At 42.5% G+C, this 10,122-nt stretch overlaps 1 long non-coding RNA gene and 1 other non-coding gene across 2 annotated transcripts; both read right to left on the reverse strand.

The window, feature by feature from the left end:
* Positions 1-2,601: 2,601 nt before the first annotated feature.
* On the reverse strand, positions 2,602-2,684 carry LOC123073006 (small nucleolar RNA SNORD24). Its single transcript, XR_006435534.1, has one exon. It is a non-coding gene; the product is annotated as a small nucleolar RNA SNORD24 (small nucleolar RNA).
* Positions 2,685-3,283: 599 nt separating this feature from the next.
* On the reverse strand, positions 3,284-3,661 carry LOC123066833 (uncharacterized). Its single transcript, XR_006431456.1, has 3 exons — positions 3,623-3,661; positions 3,441-3,531; positions 3,284-3,334 (listed from the first exon to the last, which is right to left on the reverse strand). It is a non-coding gene; the product is annotated as an uncharacterized lncRNA (long non-coding RNA).
* Positions 3,662-10,122: the final 6,461 nt, after the last annotated feature.

Consider the following 10,122-nt stretch of genomic DNA (forward strand, 5'->3'; position numbering starts at 1 on the left):
GACCTTGTAGATGGGTCGAGGTGGCATGGCAATGGCATTGAGCGCGCGGAAGGCAAGCGGCGGCTGCGGCTGCGCTCAGGTGGGTGCGTGCGAGAGGGACATGGGAGGGGATGAGCACGGGGGGAGGAGTGAGAGGGCCCGGGGGGTGCATGGCGTCTCCGTGGCGTCGTCTTTGAGCACCGGGGAGGAGCCAGGTAGGCAGGGAGGGATGAGGTGCCCGGCGCGGGGCGGCCACGCGCCTCCGTCCTTCTGGCGAGGGAGGAAGACGACAGGGAGGGGGCGGTGGTGGGCTTGGCCGACCAACTGCAGTGCTGGGCCGGTTGGTGGCGCCAGGTAATATTCTTTTCTCTCTCTCTCTTATTTTTCTATTCTATTTCTTTTATTTTGTTTTGATTTGATTTAGAACATCAAATCATTTTTATAAACTTTCTGTAAATTGTTATGTGAGCTCAGGACTAGCCGAAGGTCACATGCAACTTACAAAAATGTTTGGGCTTTATTTCTTATATAACAGAAATAAATCCAACTCAAATATGTCATTGATTTTATTCAAAAGGCCCAAAATAAATTATTTCTGTGACTCCAAAAATATTGGTTTGAATTTTGCCTCATGCCAATATTTTTATAGAATAACAGGAACATTTTCTTGGACTCATTTGATGAGATTTAAAAGTTGGTTATTTTTAGAGGTTCTCTAATTTTTTTGGAAATTCCTCAATTCAAATTCCTTGAATTTAAACATGATGCAACACCAGATGCTAGCACTTGGCATTATCAGATCTAGGGATGTGACAATAGATGGTAGCTAGCTAGTACTACTTAATTAATTACCTTGGATCAATACCAAAACAACTTTTCTTTCCATTGGCCTGGAACCGTTTTGATGTACTTATCCCAAGCCCTGCCCACCAGCAAAGAAAATGAATAAAGGAGTTATTAATTAGTTGATCTCAGGAAATGACGAACTAAAGAGGCCGACATATAGTTAGATAATGATTGAAATTACTTGTTGGCCATCCCCTTCATGATTTCGTACTCAATAACTAGTTTAAGTAGCGAGTTCAGTACTTCAACTTTTGCTTCGTCAACTTGAATGATTAACAAGATGCAGTGGAAACTACATGCGCACACATTTGCATGTATAAATTAAGAGGGCATGTGCATAACACTCATCAACTACCCTAAACCCTATACACTTATTAACATCTAGCTAGTAAGCAAAAACAGAATTTGTAGTACAAGATAGTGTGACTCACCCAAAGTTGTAAGGAAGTAGTATATCTCGATTCGTATTTAGGCGCTTCAAGAACTCTAGTAAGCTTTTCTCTGTTTCTTTTCGATAGAATTGCTGTGACCATGTCTCTTGACTAATGGTATTTGGGTCAATGAACCCAATGCCATTGCATCCAGCTTTTTTCATTTCATAGATCTTCAATCTGCATAATATCACAGACAAGAATATAGTGAGGATACACTACAAGAAATATGTCAACTTGTGACCACCACTATTGGTCACTAAAAGGTCGTGGTTTTTCATTTGCGACCTTTTTGTGACCAAAACCAGAAGGTCAAAAGCTGGCGGTCGTAAACTGACTATATCGACCTTTCTTCTGGAATGGTCGTGGACTTTTATGACCAAAATACGTCTAGTGTGGCGTTTTGGTCACTAGCAACCTCCCCAAGCCACGTAGGCATCCAGCATGGCAATCTGATGTGGCACAAGATTCAGCCCAGTCCAATTCGATTTTCTACATGGGCTGAGCCCAACAATTCGGCCTTTTAAATATTTATTTTTCCTATTAATTTTTGCTAGCTACATGGGCCTGGCGCAACAACTCAGCCTTTTTATTTCTAGATGCGTCGTTTTACAGCGTATGATCTTTTACTTTTTGCTATTTTATTTTCCACTGTTTTACATTTGTCCCAAATATCATAATATCATACACTGGTCCCACACGTCAGAAATTTCAAATGTGCTCAAATTATTTTGATAAGTGGGTCGCATGAGTCATGTTTTCATTGCATGCATTTTCAAATCACATACATAATTACTATTACATATGAAACAGGAATTGTAATTCTGAAACATACATTAAATTCACAGAGAGAAGATACATTAAATCACATACATAATTACTATTTATTCACAAACAGAGAGAAGATACATTAAATTCCCAGATAACCCAGCTATTATTACATAACTTGCTATATAAGAATGTCTTGGAGCTTCTTTGAACATCTTTCATCTTGAATTTACTCAAAATATCTGCCAACAAGAAAACAGAACAACAAGGATAAGGTGAATAACAACAACAACAACAACAATAGGGGGTGCTATTTAGTAGTAAGATCAAGGATGGAATGTAAGAATGCTCTGTTGTAATTGATAACTAAAATCAATAATAGCTCAAAGTGGCAGTAGCTCAAACACAATCTCAGAAAAAGCATATAATTGATGTGACATAACAAACTAGACAACCAAGAAATTGATCTGACATAGCTAGTTTCCAGCAATATCCAATGACAAATTGATGTCACATATATGTATCTATCATGCAAACAGCGGATGTACTATACTGATAACATTAGACTAGAAATAAGAGCCTCAGAGATCTTGGTGGTTAAGATCATCAAGTGGGATAAACCCATTAAGAGTAGCAAATATTTTGATAACATCACAGGCTCTATTTGGCACGCAGAAAATTAATCAGTTGAAGCAGAGGCGATGTTTGGCATCACTGCATTTTACAGTTCCAAAACAGACAGACAGAGTCAGGAATCGGCAGCAAAGCAAGTATACGTATATAGGAATCTCTACTTGGAACCTAGAGTAAGAAGCACAGCTAGAAGAGCCCAAGAATTAATTAATCCCGTGTTATTCTTTAACTAGAATGTACATGCATCATCAACAGAGAGGTGTGAGCTCTAGACTTAATTGGTTGTGAGAATGGACTGGACTGTTCCAAATCTGTGAAGCAAATCTACATATCATATTTCTAGAATGGGCGCACCCAGTTGCTCACAAGTAGATTCAAACCCAACTTGTAATGCAATGATGTTTCTTGTACAGTATTACTATAGTTACCTAAATTGCCATGGGAATATTGACAGCAGAAACAAGGGAACGAGAAGTAAGTTAAATTAGAGCTAGCAGTTCCAAACAATCACTAAAAACAGCAGCAAAAGCAGACACAGATGCCCGCCAGAGCCATTCCCACAGGCAAAGCAAGCACCTTAAGCCCTCTCGCCACGGATCCTCAAAGAGACCCACCAGGTAGGCCTCTGTAGCCTCCTGAAGGGCCAGCACCGCATGGCTCTGGAAGCGGAGGTCAGTCTGCACAGACAGAACATGATGGTGCTTTTAGTTTACCTGATTCATCATACTATAAGAGTTGACACAACAGGAGCATCACAATGTAGTGCACAAGTTGATTGATCACCTTGAAGTCCTGGGCAATCTCCCTAACAAGCCTCTAGAATGGAAGCTTCCTGATGAGCAGCTGCGTGCTCTTCTGGTACTTGCGGATCTCACTGCAAAGTCAAGCACAAAATTTACTCATTTGAGAATACTTCAAAACAAAACTATAACACATGCTAGAATAGGTTGGAAGATTTTACACACCGAAGAGCAACAGTTCCAGGGTGGTAACGGTGAGGCTTCTTCACAGTTGTGGGAGCAGACTTACGGGCAGCCTGTCAAAAAGCAAAGTAGAGCACATGGTCAAATTAACAATAATACCATGATAGTCCATATACATCAGTAGGATATCTGGTCATAAGCTAGCAATGAAGGTTGAGGTTCAAATTATACCCAGTTCAATTTACCTAAACAATAAATAAAGACATGGCATAAGTAAACTATCAATATTGCAGTCACAAACCTTGGTGGCTAGCTGCTTCCTAGGAGCCTTTCCTCCAATGGACTTACGAGCAGTCTGCTTAGTACGAGCCATGAGCAAAACCTTGGTTTACCTGAAGCAAAAATAGAACATAGTCAAATCTATAAATTGAATATCACAATAACACAACTGTAGTCTTCTCATAACCAGTAAATTGTGCCTGGCACCTTGTTGCTAGCAAATCCATTCAATAACTATAGAGTCCCAACAATCATCAGCCTAGAATACCTACCAAAATTTTGTACATCAAAATCTAACAACAACATACAACACAGCTATACACCCCTTCAGATAGAAAAGTGTATTTCTAACTAAAACTTTTCATTCAAAAGATCAGACCCAAGATAGAATTCCACTTCAGATGAAAGTCCTGATCTACCTTTAGCATAGTTTGTTCACTCGAAAGACACATATAAAGATGACACACTAAAAAACTGTAGCCTAGTACTTTTTTTAACACTAAAGAAAACAAGGCTACCATGATCACCTAATTTTGCAAACAGAAGCAAGAAAAGAAATAGCAGTCCACTGATAAAAATATGCTTCCTAGTTATCACATGTAATGGTTGAACATCAACTTCACATAGTTATGTGCACGTGATTTTAGTAATTAGCTAACTGGCAAGTTGATACAATTTAGATACAATAAATGTGAATGTGCATGTACTCAATGTGCATGTACTAAGAAGCCAAGAACACTGAAGAATTTATTGATTGAACAAGCAATGGTCATTTCACACTAGTAGAAAAAGGGTCAAATGTGAAGCACATTAGTGCCGGTTTGTATTAGAGCCGGCACAAATGTATACATTAGTGCCGGTTCCAACGGCTAGCCGAGCCGCTCTCATTAGTACCGGTTCGTGGCTAACCTTTAGCACCAGTTCGTGCCACGAACCGGTACTAATGAGGGTGGTGGCAGGATGTTGCCAGTCTGGGCCCCCTCCAGCACCTTTAGTACCGGTTCGTGCCACGAACCGGTACTATACGTCCTCCTGCATATAAACCCTTCGTCCAGCTCGCTCTGTTCTTCCCCCTTTCCCCTCTCCTCTCCTCTCTATTCTTCCTCTTCTCCCCTCGAGCTCATCACACATTTTTCCCAAAATTTGTCAAGATTTGAAGGCCCCCATCCATTCAAGTGATCACAAAGGTTAGCAACTTTGTCCTTTCATCTCTCATTGCTAAATTAGCTCTTGCATTGCTTTATATAGTTATTAATTTGTGAGTTTAGTAATTTGGGAGGAAATACATATATGTGCTAGTATTTGATTTATATGCAATTTGAGGTCAAAATAACACTTAGTTTGCATATGTAGGTGTGGTTTACTTAGTGCCTTCTAAATCTCCGTCGTAACCACCGTCGATTGCCCGCATCGTCCCGTCGCCGGCACCACCTTGTGGTGAGCCTCTTGTTCATGAAATTTTATATAAAAAATTGATGTTTGTGTGATTTGGATATATAGTTACTCGTATAATAATTATCTTACCCGTACGTTCTTTGTTATACATAGTGCCATGGTTTTGATATCCGTCTCCGTCGGCCCTCGTCCTTGTTATGATTCGGATGTGGTATATTCTATTTTAAAAGTATTTGTTGCATTTCGTGTTTATGACAAATTATGCCCATCAAGTTGACATAGATATTTTTATCTAGGAGGTATGTGAACCAGAAATTCCAACCGACCCTATTGTCGAGAGGTTAAATTTAGTTGAAAGAGAAAACTAGTACTTGAAAAAAAAATTGAAAAGAATTGAGGGGGAGAAGATGGAATTGGAGTTGCATGTTGTCGATGTCATCGATGATCACAAGATCAAGAAGGAGAAAATGCGCTTGAAGATTAGAAAGATTAGAAAATATGCCATCGATAGTGAGGCTTGGTATCATTATGCTGTTGGATCAATTGTTACCTTAGTTGCGATCTTGATCGCATTTGTTGTTGCATTTAAATGCTTTAGCTAGAGAGTTATTTGTTTGTTGCATTTAAGTGTTGTATGAACTTTATGTATGAACTTGTATTAATTTGGTCTATTCGGTGTTGTGTAATGAAGATGAACCGGCAATGGATGTACGATGACCGATGCTCTCCCCAGTTCCTTGAGGGCGTGCATACTTTTCTTCTTGCGGCTGAGGCAAACAAGCGGGCGGATGGTTTTATGCCTTGTCCATGTGCTGGCTGTAAGAATGGTCGCAATTACTCTACGTCAAGAACCATTCACGTCCACCTGTATGAGTCCGGTTTCATGCCCCACTATAATGTTTGGACCAAGCATGGAGAAAGAGGGGTTATGATGGAAGACAATGAAGAAGAAGAGGACGACGACAGCTATCCTAGCCAAGGGTTCCCTGAATACGATGATACAACAATGGGGGAAGAAGATGAGCCAGTAATGCGGGAAGAAGCTAAGCCGGCAATGCGGGAAGAAGCTGAAGAAGAGGCATCAGATGAGCCCGTTGATGATCTAGGTCGGGCCATTGCCGATGCAAAGAGAAACTGCGCAAGTGATTTGGAGAAGAAGAAGTTGCAGCGCATGTTAGAGGATCACAAAAAATTGTTGTACCCGAATTGCTTAGGTGACAAGAAAAAGCTGGGCACCACACTGGAATTGCTGCAATGGAAGGCACAGAATGGTGTATCTGACAAGGGATTTGGAAAGTTGCTGGTAATGATAAAGGATATGCTTCCAAAGGACAACGAATTGCCCGAGAGTACGTACGAAGCAAAGAAGGCTGTCTGCCCTCTAGGGTTAGAGGTGCAGAAGATACATGCATGCCCTAATGATTGCATCCTCTACCGCGGTGAGTACGAGGATTTGAACGCTTGCCCGGTATGTGGTGCATTGCGCTATAAGATCAGCCGCGATGAGCATGGTGATGTCGAGGGCGAGCGCCCCAGGAAGAAGATTCCTGCCAAGGTGATGTGGTATTCTCCTATAATACCACGGTTGAAACGTTTGTTCCAAAACAAAGAGCATGCCAAGGCGATGTGATGGCACAGAGAAGACCGTAAGAAAGACGAAAAGTTGAGAGTACCCGCTGACGGGTTGCAGTGGAGAAAAATCGAAAGAAAGTACGGGAAGGAGTTTGCAGATGACGCAAGGAGCATATGGTTTGGTCTAAGCACAGATGGCATTAATCCTTTTGGGGAGCAGAGCAGCAACCATAGCACCTGGCATGTGACTCTATGTTTGTATAACCTTCCTCCTTGGTTGTGCATGAAGCGGCAGTTCATTATGATGCCAGTGCTCATCCAAGGCCCTAAACAACCCGGCAACGACATTGATGTGTACCTAAGGCCATTAGTTGAAGAAGTCTTACAACTCTGAAATGGAACAGGTGTACGTGCATGGGATGAGCACAAACAGGAAGAATTTGACCTAAAGGCATTGCTGTTCGTGACCATCAATGATTGGCCTGCTCTCAGTAACCTTTCAGGATAGACAAACAAGGGATACCACGGATGCACGCACTATTTGGATGATACCGACAGTATATATTTGAATAGTTGTAAGAAGAATGTGTACCTGGGACATCGTCGATTTCTTCCGAGCAGGCATCCCGTAAGAAAGAAAGGAAAGCATTTCAAAGGTGAGGCGGATCACCGGACGAAGCCTCGCCACCGTACTGGTGCTGATGTACATGATGTGGTCAAGGATTTGAAGGTGATATTTGGAAAGGGTCATGGCAGACAACCTGTTCCAAAGGACGCTGACGGACGCGCACCCATGTGGAAGAAGAAATCTATATTTTGTGACCTGCCATATTGGAAAGACCTAGAGGTCCGCTCCGCAATCAATGTGATGCACGTGATGAAGAATCTTTGCGTGACCCTGCTTGGCTTCTTGGGCGTGTATGGGAAGACAAAAGATACACCTGAGGCACGGGAGGACCAGCAACGTATGCACGGAGAAGAAGGAATATATCAGGGTCATGCAAGCTACGCTCTTACCAAAGAAGAGAAGGAAATCTTCTTTGAATGCCTGCTCAATATTAAGGTACCGTCTGGCTTCTCATCGAATATAAAGGGAATAATAAACATGGCAGAGAAAAAGTTCCAGAACCTAAAGTCTCATGACTGCCACGTGATTATGACGCAACTGCTTCTGGTTGCATTGAGGGGGCTTCTACCGGAAAACGTTCGATTAGCCATTGTGAAGCTATGTGCATTTCTGAATGCAATCTCTCAGAAGGTAATCGATCCAGAAATCATACCAAGGTTAAAGAATGATTTGGTTCAATGTCTTGTCAGTTTCGAGTTGGTGTTCCCACCATCCTTCTTCAACATCATGACACACGTCCTAGTTCACCTGTGTGAAGAGATTAACGTTTTGGGTCCTGTATTTCTACACAATATGTTCCCCTTTGAGAGGTTCATGGGAGTCTTAAAGATATATGTTCATAACCGTGCTAGACCAGAAGGAAGCATCATTGAGTTTTGTATTGACTTTATTCCTGACCTTAAGCCGATTGGTGTTCCTGAATTGCGGCATAAGGGCAGACTAGATGGAAAAGGCACGCTAGGAGGGGAACAAATAATATGTATGGACGGACATTCTCTCACTGAAGCACACTACACAGTTCTACAGAATTCCGCCTTGGTGGCTCCGTATATGGATGAACACAAGAATTTGCTACGCTCCAAACACCCGGAGCGGTCTGATGACTGGATTACACGTGAACAAACCAGGAGTTTGGCCAGCTGGTTGCAGACACGTACCATGCATAACACCTCTATTGAAGATGACCTGTACTTGTTGTCCCAGTTACCATCTTCGAATATAATGACTTTCAAAGGGTACGAGATAAATGGTAATGCATTTTACACGATCGCCCAAGATAAGAAGAGCACCAACCAAAACAGTGGTGTCCGCTTTGATGCAGAAACCAAGACGGGAAAGGAAACATATTATGGTTATATACAGGACATATGGGAACTTGACTATCGACGTGGTTTAAAGGTCCCTTTGTTTCGGTGCAAATGGGTCAATATGACACGAGGCGGGGTAACGGAAGACCCGCAGTACGGAATGACAACAGTGGATCTCAACAATCTTGCATATGCAGACGAACCATTCGTCCTAGCCAATGATGTGGCACAGGTTTTCTATGTGGACATGTCTACCAAGCCAAGAAAAAGAAAAGATAAGGAAGTGAATGCATCGTACGATGAGCCAAAGCGGCACATAGTTCTTTCTGGGAAGAGAAACATTGTGGGAGTGGATGACAAGACAGACCAGTCAGAGGATTATGAAAAGTTTGATGAAATTGCTCCATTCACAGTGAATATTGACCCGAGCATCCCATTAAATGATGAAGATTTTCCATGGTTACGGCGCAAAGGGACACACGCGAAGAAAAAGTTTCACACCCAAAGATCTGGGATGTGATCGGCTTCACTAGCTATCATCACTTTCTTCTGTGTTTCGCACCGAGAGGGGAATCTCTGTAATAGTTAGGGTAGTTATGTGTTTTGGCATTTGAAATGAGAAGAAATTTTATGTGCAAACAAATTCTTTCATGCCTTTACTGATTTTTAAAGTTAAGTTATTCACAAACTAGTGATTCACACTAAGTTATTCACATGTGTTTTGGCACTAACAGAAAGTTTGTAATTTTTTGTACCTAAAACAAAAATGTTCACAAAGAAACTCTAAATACACAAAAATAAAATAAAGCAAAAAATAAAATAAAATAAGCCCGCCTACTAGGCCAGAGCGGCCTGCATACGACTGGAAACCCAACCTGTCGTTGGGCCAGGATGCAGGCCCGCAAAGGCCAAGTGGGCCCACAGGGCTACAAAGAGCACGTAGGCCCAGTAAGCCTGCTTTGTAGAGGAGCTCGAGAGAGCGACCGCACGAGGGTTTATAAACCAGTGCGGTCGCCCCTCAGGTAGCGAGGTGGGACTAAACTTGTCGCACCGCACCTGCGCCAGCGCACCCCCTTTAGTACCGGGTCGTGGCACAAACCAGTACTAAAGGGGGGGGCCTTTAGTACCGGTTTGTGCCACCACCCGGTACTAAAGGGGGTCGCTTCCCGCCGCTTGGCCTGGCCAAAACAGGCCTTTAGTACAGGTTGGTGGATCCAACCGGTGCTAAAGGTGCCTTCTATATATACAACGGCTACGAAAATTTCAGTTTCCCTCTCTGTTCGTTCCTCTGTTTCCGTCTCCGTCGCCGTAGCCGCCGCCCTCGATCGTCTCCGTCGCCACTCGTCTCCGTCGCCGCCCCC

Source organism: Triticum aestivum, chromosome 3B (genome assembly GCF_018294505.1).
Source record: "Triticum aestivum cultivar Chinese Spring chromosome 3B, IWGSC CS RefSeq v2.1, whole genome shotgun sequence".
Classification (NCBI taxonomy): Eukaryota; Viridiplantae; Streptophyta; class Magnoliopsida; order Poales; family Poaceae; genus Triticum; species Triticum aestivum.